The following is a 12,446-nucleotide window of genomic DNA, read 5'->3' as shown; positions in this document are numbered from 1 at the left end:
CGACCAAAGCAGCGCGACTAAAGGCCCCCCCCTTTAGTCGCGGTTCCTTACGAACCGCGACTAAAGGCCCGTCCACGTGGGCCGCAGGCGAGCGCCAGGGCGGAGGACCTTTAGTCGCGGTTCTTCCGGCCAACCGCGACTAAAGGCCTCCGCAGGGTTTAGGGTTTTAGCCCCCCTCCCCCTAAATCTGGTTTCTTTTTAATTTGTATTGTTTTATTTCTTTTGGGTTTTAATTTTGAAGGAGTTTCACATATTCTACGGTACTGTATACATACATGCATATGAATGTACAATTTCAAACAAATTTGAAATTAGAACCAAAAAGAATTCAAGAGGAATATACAATATATATTCAATATCGGATGACCATATACAATATATATTCAATATGGGATGACCATATACAATTTTGAACAAGTTAGTTACAAATTCTGGTGCATATAAAGTTCTACGTCATCGTAATAGTGTTCTCCTCTAGGATCGATGACTTCCCTCGCCAACCATCCAGCCTAGTTCCTCTTGAAGTGGTCGGAAGCGAGCTTCGGACTAAGCGTCTTCCGGAGGTTATTCCTCGGGATGTTGTTCTCACACGTCCGGTCCCGCTCATTGCAGTATCTCCGGATCCTCTCACAAACATAGTATCCACATAGATTGGTCCCCGGTGGCTGAATATCCCCGGTCGTCCGCACCTGCCATTTTAAAATGTAGCTCTTTTTTGAATTCACCGACCTTGGTATCTACGAACCGTCTCCAAACCCTACGAGGCAAAGAAAATTAAATAAACAAGAGAGTTATTAATTAGTTACTTGATATTAGGAAATGATGAACGAAATAGGCCGATCGATATAGAGCGCAAATGAATGAAAATAATTACTTTTGCATCATTTTTCTCATGTCGCCCCAAAGCGCCGGATCCATATTCAGAGAGTCGTGGACGAGAACTGAGGAGGTCTGAACTTTAATTACCATAAGAATCCAGTGGAACCTGCGGACACGATACATGCACAATCATGCATAACTCATCGATTAGCCACATACCATGCATGGAGTAAACACAAGAGAATGTGCTCAAGACGAAACACTCACCCAAAATGGTAAGGAAATAGAATATCACTTTTCTCGTTGCTGTTTTCTAATAAACCGCCACAGGTCATCCTCCACGTCGGCGGGGTGGTGTTCTAACACATGTGAATTAACGATGTGTGGGTCAATGAACCCAACATCATGGATGTTCCTTATTCGCATTTCCCGCTTCTTCATTCTGCATAATAGCGTACACAACAAGATAGTTAGGACAGTGCAGGCAATGAACGAGATGGGGTAGAAATTAATAAATCACTTACAGAACGTAGCAACTGATGATAGATTTGTCGAGGTCGCGCAGATTGAACAGCTGGAACAATTCACTCAGATGAATTTGTACCCAGTAATGTTTGAAGTGATGCTCATATCTAACTTCCGCATAGATATACTCTTTGGCGTTTTTATGTTTTATGTAACCCTTGTACCAATTTAGCAGACCTTTCATTTGTCGAGGTAGATCCTCTTCCTGCGCAGGCTCGACGAGAGGGCCATTCTTCACATATGTAAATACTACGTCCTTCATTGGCACCTCATCAAGGCCTAGCAGTGCACGAAGAGTGATACCTAACTCGGCCGCTTGTTCTCTGGCACTCGTTACGGTCAATCCATGTGCTGCCGCAGCTGCTATGATATCGGGGGCATCCGGATCGGCGGCTTGCACTATGAGCGGGGCGATCGATTGTTTACTTTGTTCCCCGAGCTGGGCAACTTCTTTCCCCCTTTCTAATTTTGACTCGGCCTCGTCCTCCAAGGCTTTCTTCTCCGCCAACTCTTTCCTGTTCTTGAACGCGAGTGCTTGCCTACGAAGTTCACGTAAATAGTCGTCAGACAGATTCTTCGCGGCTTGGGACGGTGTGTTCAAAAATGACTTAGCCCACTGCTTTTGCTTGTCAGAATATACTGGCTTGGGCTCGCCCTCTCTTTTCTTCTTGCACTCCTCCTTCCATTTCTCATGCCGAGCAGCCACGGCCGCTGCATTTTCCTCGACACTAAGTTCCCAAGGCCTCGGGATGAGAGGCTTCGGTGATGGCTCGGTATCTTTGTTTTCTTAGGTACATAAGGGTCCGGGTTAATAACCCAGGACTGCTTCCGCTTCTTCGCCGGAGGTGGATTGGGGGCGGTGTCCGCCGATCACCCGCCGGACGAGGACTAGGGGGCGGCGTCCGCTACCCGCCGGACGAGGACTGGGGGGCGGCGTCGGCTGACGTGAAGGAGGTGTATTAGGTGAAGCACCACCACCACCGCCGCCACCGCCACCGTCACCGCCACCGCCACCGCCACCGCTACCACCGTAGGGGGGTGGACTTGTTGGCGCCTCGCCTGGAAACTTGATAAACTTCTTCTGCCATAGAATGAACTGGCGCTTGACATCTCCAAGTCTTTTCACCCCTTCAGGTGTAGCAATGTCAATGTCCGGGTCCTCAAACCCTTGGACTATCTCCTCCACCGTCACACGAGCATAGCCATCTTGAATGGGGTTGTTGTGGTGGAGTGCTCCAGGTGGCAAAGCACTGCCGATGGCTACCTTCATGGACATGTTCCCGATAGGATAATACAGATGACATGCTTTCATCTCCTTTAGATCGTCCACGGGGTAGCGAGGAGGCTCCGGTGCAGTAATTTCGACCACCAGAGGCTCCGGTGCAGTAATTTCTATCGTCGGTGCACCAGCCGGTGAGGCCTCCGTGGAAGCCACGCTGCTTCTTCTCCGCTGCTGGCTTCCGAGATCCATTGGATGATCTTCAGCATGCTGCGCCCGAGCTGCATCTCTTTCGGCGACTAGTACACTCACGGTATTCTTCATCACATCCATTTCCGTTACCAACTTCGCCACAACATCTCGCATCCCGATCCATCTTTCTCTTACGGCTTCTGTAACCGTACGGGTCATCGTTCTGGGGGAACCCTACTTTCCACGGAATGGGCCCCATGCCTCGTATACGTCCTCCGTGTTCAGGATTCCCGAGGGCTTTTGTCAGGGCGTCGTTCTCTCTGTTGAACCTGATCCTCCCCTCTTGAGCCTCCCTCATTGCCTCAATAAGCTTTTTGGTGGGTGTAATTATTTTGCCCTGGTAAACACACTCCCCGTCTCCGGGTTCGACGATCCCCCATGCCCGTACCACCAGCTTTTGGCCCTTGGGTCCCATCCCTCCGTACCTGGACGTATTCCTCGCGCCCTCGGCTCGTTCTCCATCTTCTCCCACTTAGGCTGCCAAAAGCGATACCCTCCTGGCCCCATTTTATGATTGTACTCCTTCTTGGCCGCATTTTCCTTATTTTTTTCGATAGTTCAAGGAACTGCTCCGATTTCTTTTGCTTCACAAATTCTGGCCAATCATGTTGCAGCTTCTCATATTGTCCTTTGAAATCCGGAGTCTTGCCCTGGTTGACAAAGTCATGGGCTAGATTTTGCTTGTATTTCCGGAATGCGTTGGCCATCCTAGAAAGAGCGAACTGTTTGACAAGCTTGCGCCTCTTCTTGTTTTCCGCAATCTTGTTACCCTCCTCATCGTATTTGCGGTATTCCGGAGGTAGAACGAAATGTTCCATAAGCTTGTTGAAGCAATCTTTTTTTCTCTCTTATCGACAAAAGTGAAACCAACACGTGCCTTCTTTGGCTCATTCCACTCCGGCGGGTGATCGAGACGTTGTCTCTAACAACGGCTCCGCATTGGCCGACAAACTTGGTGGCGTTCTTGCTGGGCTCCGGCGGCCTGCCGGTTGCTTCGTCGACAACATCGATGGTGCATGTTTCTCCCGCTTTCATCGTCTTGGTTGCGCCACGCTTTGACGACGTACTCGATTTTTTCGACGATCCGGCCGAGGGCTAAAATAAGAAAGAGAGTCGCGCGCGTTAGTACACACATATTTATTCAAATCAGCTTAGTTTGTATCACCGGACGCTCAATATGTATATATATATACCTCGGCGCCGGAGGTGGTTGCTACTTCCAATTGAAGATCGTCGTTTATCGACGTTTCTTCGGCATCATCCGCTTGCCGACGGCGCCCTTCATCTTCACACTCAAGGTTCGATAAGAAGAGATATCATCTTCTTCTTCTCCGGTCGGCACATATGGAATATCGCCTTTGATGATGCCGAACATATGGTCTTCGCCGTCCGGATCATAGTTGTCCAGAATCGGGTCAGCTCTATCGTCCGCCATATGTCAGTCCTGAAAACATGTAGTCAAAACAAATTAATTGTGTATATGCCAGCATTATCACATCTCTTCTACATATAAAGAGAGACGGCGACGAGGGAGGCGAGAGAGGGGGGACGCAGTGACCGCGTGACCGAGAGAACGGTGGCGGTGGCGAAAGGGCGGTGGCGAAAGGGCGGTGGCGGTGACGAGGACACATAACCCTCGCGGTGGCGGTGGCGCGTTGACGGCGTTGGCGTTGGCGCGTTGAATAGAGGCGGTAGCGTTGACGGCGTTACATTTTTATGAATAGGTAGCGTTTGACGGCGTTGACGGTGTTGGCGACGGTACGGCGGCGACACCACGGCGACAACGACGAAGGAGTTATAGTTAATTATATAGTTAAAATTAAAAATAACAAACATAATTACAAAATTACAAAATTTTAAGTTTTTTAAGTTCTTTTTGTTAAGTATATAGTTAAAATTTAGTTCTTTTTAAGTTCTTAAAATTTAGTTCTTTTTAAGTTTATAGTTCTTTTTGTTAAGTATATAGTCCCGAAAACTTTTATGATAAGTTCTTTTTAAGTTTATAGTTCTTTTTGTTAAGTTTACAAAATTTAGTTCTTTTTAAGTTTATAGTTCTTTTTAAGTTCTTAAAATTTAGTTCTTTTTAAGTTTATAGTTCTTTTTGTTAAGTATATAGTCCCGAAAACTTTTATGATAAGTTCTTTTTAAGTTTATAGTTCTTTTTGTTAAGTTTACAAAATTTAGTTCTTTTTAAGTTTATAGTTTTTTTTGTTAATTATCAAATTTTACCGTTTTCTAAAACTAATTAACTAGTTAAAACTAAAAAAACCTAAAAAACTAAAAAAAAAAGGCGGCCGGCGCCCCACACGATCTCTCTGTACCGCGCGGCCGCGCGTGCGCGCGCGGCAACACAGGCGCCGGCGCCGGCGGGCGAGAGCGGCGTTGGGCGGGCGAGCGAGGCGGCCGGCGCGCGCGCGGCCGTGGGCGAGGGCGCGCGGCGTTGGGCGAGCGAGAGGCGGCCGGCGCGCGGCCGTGGCCGGCGAGAGGGAGGAGCGGGCCGGGGAGACGGCGCGCGGCGACGGCGAGAGGGAGGAGCGGGGGCGACGGCGCGCAGCGAACGTACGGCGGCGGCGGAGGAGTTCGGCGCGGTGACGAGGGCGTCGAGGAGCGCGGCGGCGAGCACGGACTCGCGGAGAAACGAGGAGGCGCGGCGGAGAAGAAGAGGAACTGGCGCTTGGCGCCGCGCGCGCGTATTTATAACCCCCCCCCTTTAGTCGCGGTTGGGGACGCGACCCGCGACTAAAGGGTACCCTTTAGTCGCGGTTGGCCAGACCAACCGCGACTAAAGGGTTTTTTCGCCGGGTTTTTCGTTCCCGCGCTGAAGGACCCTTTAGTCGCGGTTGGCGAGGCCAACCGCGACTAAAGGTCTTTTTTCAAATTACTTTTCTTTTTTAATTCAGAAAATAAAACTAATTCATTTCAGAATCATAAAATACAAATAATATATCAAAAAATTCAGAAAAATAAAACTAATTCAATTCAAATTCTTAAAAATACAAATAATATATCAAAAAAATCAGAAAAATAAAACTAATTCAATTCAAATTCTTAAAAATACAAATAATATATCAAAAAAATCAGAAAAATAAAACTAATTCAATTCAAATTCTTAAAAATACAAATAATATATCAAAAAAATCAGAAAAATAAAACTAATTCATTTCAAAATTTTAAAAATACAAATTATATATCAAAAAAATCAGAAAAATAAAACTAATTCATTTCAATATGTTAAAAATACAAATAATATATCAAAAAATTAAGAAAAATAAAACTAATTCAATTCAATATGTTAAAAATACATATAATATATCAAAAAATTCATAAAAATAAAACTAATTCAATTCAAAATGTTTAAAATACATATAATATATCAAAAAATTCATAAAAATAAAACTAATTCAATTCAAAATCTTAAAAATACAAATAATATATCAAAAAATTCATGAAAATAAAACTAATTCAATTCAAAATCTTAAAAATACAAATAATATATCAAAAAATTCAGAAAAATAAAACTAATTCAATTCAAAAATTTAAAAATACAAATTATCAAAAATTCATAAAAATAAAACTAATTCAATTCAAAAGTTCGTTGGCCCCCTCTTCCCGCCTCTTTCCGCCGACCCCTCTTCCCTCCTCGTCTTCCCGCCATTTCTTCCCCGTCTTCCCGCCTCTTTCTTCCCGCCAATTGTTTCCCGCCAATTTCTTCCGGCCTCTTTCTTCCCGCCAATTTTTTCCCGCCAATTTCTTCCCGCCACTTTCTCCCCGCCTCTTTCTTCCCGCCTCCTCGTTTTCCCGCTCCCATTTTTCCCGCCATTTGTCACTACATATAGGTAGCCCGGCTTGGCCGACATCACATCTCTACAATCTCTCATCACTCTCTCATGGCTTCCACCGCACCCACTCTAACCTACCGGCGAGTTGGAGGAGCTTTGCGCCTCGAACTACCCTTGCCCTCCGGGCTACCGCGTCCCTGCCGGGCCGGAGCCTAAGCGCCGGCGGCGTGCCGGTCCCTCCCGTCCCTCGGGTACCGCGCGCCGGCGGCCATCACGAACCACTACTACCTCGACCTCACACCGGAGCAGCGGATGAATCCCCGCCGGCATCCCGATAACCAGCATACTTGGGACGCCTTCTTCATCAATCGGCGTGAGAGGGCGCTCGCTGAGTATGAGGAGGACGGTCCGCCTCCTGGAAACTTCCACGAGGACGGCCGTCGGCTATGGTGGTACGGCCGGACTCTGCAGAGCGTCATGGACTACATCACGGCCGGCGATATCCCCCGCCTGCGCTACCCTCAGTTCGAGCCACGAGCGCCGCCCGACGACAGCGACGACAGCAGCGATGACGACGCCGGCAACTTAGAAGGCGACGACTACCAGTACAATGGCGGCCGCTATGAAGACTACGAGTATGCATATTATACGCCTAGGCAGGAGTATGACTAAATCACTCCAAATTTCATGTATGTAGGAGTATGACTTAGTCACTCCAAATTTCCTATATGCAGGAGTATGACTTAGTCACTCCAAATTTCATGTATGCAGGAGTATGACTTAGTCACTCCAAATTTCATGTATCATCGGTGCTATCTCGAGTCAATTGAATCATTCGAAAATGGACACCAAACACATCACGGGTAATATAATTCACATGATTCATTCAACAAAGTTTGGTACAATAAATTATTACACATCATTTCTTCCCTTGTGTCCCCGCTTGCTTACGATTGTGCCGTATCCATGGAGCATCCTCATCATTTAACTTAATGCTTGGGTCGGTGTTCACTTTGAAGGGCGGAATTTCAGCAAACATATTATAATCTTCCGACATGTCCGTCTTGTCCTCCACTCCCACGATGTTTCTTTTCCCTAAAAGAACAATGTGGCGCTTTGGATCATCGAACGATGTACTGATCGTTTTCTTATCTTTCCGTTTCCTCGGTTTGCTACTCATGTCCTTCACATAGAAAACCTGAGCGACATCTTTCGCTAGGATGAATGGTTCGTCAAGATAACCAAGATTGTTGAAATCCACCATTGTCATTCCGTATTGCTGGTCCACCTTTACCCCACCTCCTGTTAGCTTGAACCATTTGCACCGGAACAAAGGGACCCTAAAGGAGGGTCCATAGTCAAGTTCCCATATCTCCTCTATGTAACCATAATATGTGACCTTTTGCCCATTCTCGGTTGCTCGCATCAAAGCGGACACCACTGTTTTGGTTGGTGCTCTTTTTATCTTGGGCGATCGTGTAAAATGTATTCCCATTTATCTCGTACCCTTGGAAAGTCGTTATAGTCGAAGATGGTGTCTTGGCCAACATGTACAGCTGATCTACAACCTTATTGTCACTCATTAAATGTTTTCTCAACCAACTGCCGAAAGTCTCCATGTGGGCCTTCCTAATCCAGGATTCAGGCTTCCTAGGGTTGTCCGAGCGTAAAATATTCTTGTGTTTCTCAAAGTACGGAGCCACCAAGCTGGAATTGGTCGAACCGTGTGGTGTGCTTCGATCGGAGAATGGCCGTCCATACATATCATTGATTTCCTTCCGATCGTGCCTTTTCCACTTAGTCTCCCCTCGTGCCGCGATTGAGGAAGACCAATCGGCTTAAGGTCAGGAACAAAGTCAACACAAAACTCAATTACCTCCTCATTTCCATAGCCCTTGGCGATGCTTCCTTCCGGCCTAGCACGGTTACGAACATATTTCTTTAATACTCCCATGAACCTCTCGAAGGGGAACATATTGTGTAGAAATACAGGACCGAGAATGGAAATCTCATCGACTAGGTGAACCAGGAGGTGCGTCATAATATTGAAGAAGGATGGCGGGAACACCAACTCGAAACCGACAAGACATTGGATCACATCGTTCCGTAACCGTGGTAGAACTTCTGGATTGATTACCTTCCGAGAGATTGCATTGAGGAATGCACATAGCTTCACAATGGCTACTCGAACATTTTCCGGCAGGAGCCCCTCAAAGCAATCGGAAGCAATTGCGTCATAATCACGTGGCGGTCGTGAGACTTCAGGTTTTGGAACTTTTTCTCCGCCATGTTTATTATTCCCTTTATATTGGACGAGAATCTCGACGGGACCTTCATACTGCTCAGGCATTCAAAAAAGATGACCTTCTCTTCTTTGGTCGGAGCGTAGCCGGCACGACCTTGAAACCGTTCCGGATGCTGGTCATCGTGGTCTTTCAAACTTTGTCTGGTCCTGCCGTGCTTCCTTTGTATCATTTGACTTCCCATACACGCCCAAGAAGCTTAGGATGTTCACGCAAATATTCTTCGTAACGTGCATCACGTCGCTTGCAGAGCGGACTTCTAGGACTTTCCAATATTCTAGCTCCCGAATATAGATTTCTTCTTCCACATGGCTACGTGCCCGTCAGCTCCCTTCGGAACTCGATTGTCCGCCAGGACCCTTTCCAAAGATGACTTTCAAACCCTTGACCATATCAAATACCTCAGCACCGAGTGTGTTCCGCAGGCTTCGGCCGGTGATCCGCCTTGCCGTTGTAATGCTTGCCTTTCTTTCTTACTCGGATGACCTTTCGGAAGAAATCGACGATGCCCAAGGTACACGTTCTTCTTACAATTTGGCAAATGTACACTTTCGGCCTCATGTAAGCAAGTGCGTGCATGCATTGTATCCCTTATTTGACAGTCCCGAAAGGTTACTAAGAGCAGGCCAATCGTTGATGGTTACGAAAAGCAACGCTCGTAGGTCAAATTCCTCTTCTTTGTGCTCATCCCACACACGGACACCAGGTCTGCCCCACAGCTGTAAAAGTTCATCAACTAATGGCCTTAGGTACACATCGATGTCGTTGCCGGGTTGCTTCGGACCTTGGATGAGCACTGGCATCATAATGAACTTCCGCTTCATGCACAACCAAGGAGGAAGGTTGTAGATGCATAGAGTCACGGGCCAGGTACTATGGCTGGAGCTCGCTCGCCAAAAGGATTCATGCCATCCGTACTTAGACCAAATCTTATGTTCCTTGCGTCAGCTGCAAAATCTTTGAACTCTCTGTCGATCTTTCTCCATTGCGTTCCATCTGCGGGGTGTCTCAACTCCCCGTCCGACTTACGGTCCTCTTTGTGCCATCGCAACAACTTGGCATGCTCTTTGTTCCCGAACGGACGTTTCAACCGTGGTATTATAGGAGCATACCACATCACCTTGGCGGGAACCCTCTTCCTGGGTTTCCGGCCCTCAACATCATCACCGGGGTCATCGCCTCGATCTTATAACGCAATGCAGGTGCATACTCGGGCATTCATTCAAATTCTCGTATTCACCGCGGTAGAGGATTCGGTCGTTGATGCATGCATGTATCTTCGTAACCTCTAAACCTAGAGGGCAGACAACCTTCTTTGCTTCGTACGTAGTGGCGGGCAACTCGTTATTCTTTGGAAACATATTCTTCAACATTTTCAGCAAGTTTTCAAATGCCGAGTCAGCTACACCCGCCTCGTGCCTTCCATCTCAGCAAATCCGAGTGTGCAGCCCAGCTTTTTCAGACCATCATCGCATCCGAGGTACAGCGCCTTCCCGTGATCCTCTAACATGCGATCCAAATTCTCCCTCTCTTTTTCAGTTTCGCAGCGTCTCCGTGCATCAGCAATGGTCCGACCAAGATCATCAACGGGATCATCACGTGCCTCTTCTTCACCTTCCCCTTCACCTTCCCCTTCACCTTCAGCATCCTCCATGAAAGTATCACCGAAATGAGCAAGATAGCTTTCATCGATGAAATCATCCCCTTCTTCATCTTCTTCCATTATAACCCCTCTTTCTCCATGCTTGGTCCAACAATTATAGCTTGGCATGAAACCGTGCCGAAGCAGGTGCATGTGAACATCTCTTGAGGAAGAGTAACCCTTCCGATTCTTACATTTAACACATGGACGAGATAACAAAACCCCCCGCTTGTTCGCATTAGCCACTACGAGGAAATCTTTCAAACCCGCACCGAACTCGCCGGAGAGTCGGTTACCGTACATCCATTGTCGATTCATCTGCATTATTATAATATAAAATATATAATTAACCATCATGCATTTGTTAAACTAACTACCTACAAACAATATAAATTAAACAATGAACTACACACACATGCACATTTTATCAACGACACATCAAAGGTTCAAGTTGCTAACCGCGATCGAGGAGGAAAAAATAAATGAGAAAGCTCAAGTGTGGCTCCAACACTTCATATCATGTTTGTTTCATGCTCTTGGGGCATTTCATCAAACACCTTATGTGCATAAGAGGAACCAAAAGCAAACCTAACACCCACTTGTGAAGCTTGTGAAGAGAATGGCACCAAATGGCTAAGTGTTGGCTGCTGGATGGGTATATATAGGGGAGGGGCTTTAGTCCCGGTTGGCCTGGCCAACCGCGACTAAAGGCCTTCAGGAACCTTTAGTCGCGGTTGGCCTGGCCAACCGCGACTAAAGACCCCCCACGTGCACCGGCTGGCCACCGAGCGCCCGGGCCCAGGCCTTTGGTCGCGGTTCTCCTCCCGAACCGCGACTAAAGGTACCATTAGTCGCGGTTCCTGCAGCATCGCGACTTATGGGGCTCACCCGAAGCCTGTTTTTCCACCAGTGAAACAGGCCTGCCCAGATAAACAGGAACCGGGATATGTTGTCGTCGGGAATTATGATCCAAGTTTGTAAGCTCCTCGGGGACCAAATAGATGGTGGGAGGCTGCGTTGGGTCACCATATTCTGCAGGAACCGCGCCATACAACTGGTCCAACATTGTCTTAAACATGGACGGACGGAACTGACCGAACTGTTATGGTATTGGGGTCATTGGGGTCATCTGACAAGAATGAATATTGGAAAATACTTCACTAATTAGTACTTACGTAACTCTCAAAAAATTACTCCTAAAGTAATGTATGTTGACGAGATTCGATCTAATTAGCTTGATCTTGTAATAACTCTATTCTCCGCTTGTAGTAACTCTATTCTCCCCTTGTAATAACTCTATTCTCCCTGGATCAGACTATTTCAAAAAAGCTCTTCTCTACCGAAGATGACACAATTACATTAGAGATAATATAGAGATGATCTCATAGAGAATCTTTTTTATACTCGCTGGCCTTAAAATGGAGCTCGGCTACATCGACGTCCCTATTTTCGGACAAAAGAGCAATACACAGTTGAAAGTTTTACTCCATTCTGATTTTCTTTCTCATAAATTCTGATTTTGTTCCTAGAAGCAGTGTACAAACAAACTACCGCCTAAGTTTAACTTACAACCTTCGACCCAAAACTAGTTAGGATGCAACCTTGAACTATCAATAATTATAGTTACTTTACCTTGTTTGGTATTAGAGTTTTTGTGGGGATAATCTCTAGCAAATTCCAACTCTCCACTTATCTATACTTTTTATAAAGCAAATCACCACCAACTGTAATTAATGTAGTCTATCTCGACATGCAATTCATCCACATTATCTATTCCATTAGGAAAAAAAAATTCCATGTCATCCCACTAACATTTATTATTGGTGTATCCTTACATGCATGCTAGCAATCCATGTCGCCAATTTTCATTCACTTGTCCACATAACCGATTTATAGCCATCAAATAT

Source organism: Lolium rigidum, chromosome 1, assembly GCF_022539505.1.
Source record: "Lolium rigidum isolate FL_2022 chromosome 1, APGP_CSIRO_Lrig_0.1, whole genome shotgun sequence".
NCBI classification, from domain to species: domain Eukaryota; kingdom Viridiplantae; phylum Streptophyta; class Magnoliopsida; order Poales; family Poaceae; genus Lolium; species Lolium rigidum.
Note: the sequence above shows the minus strand (reverse complement) of the source record.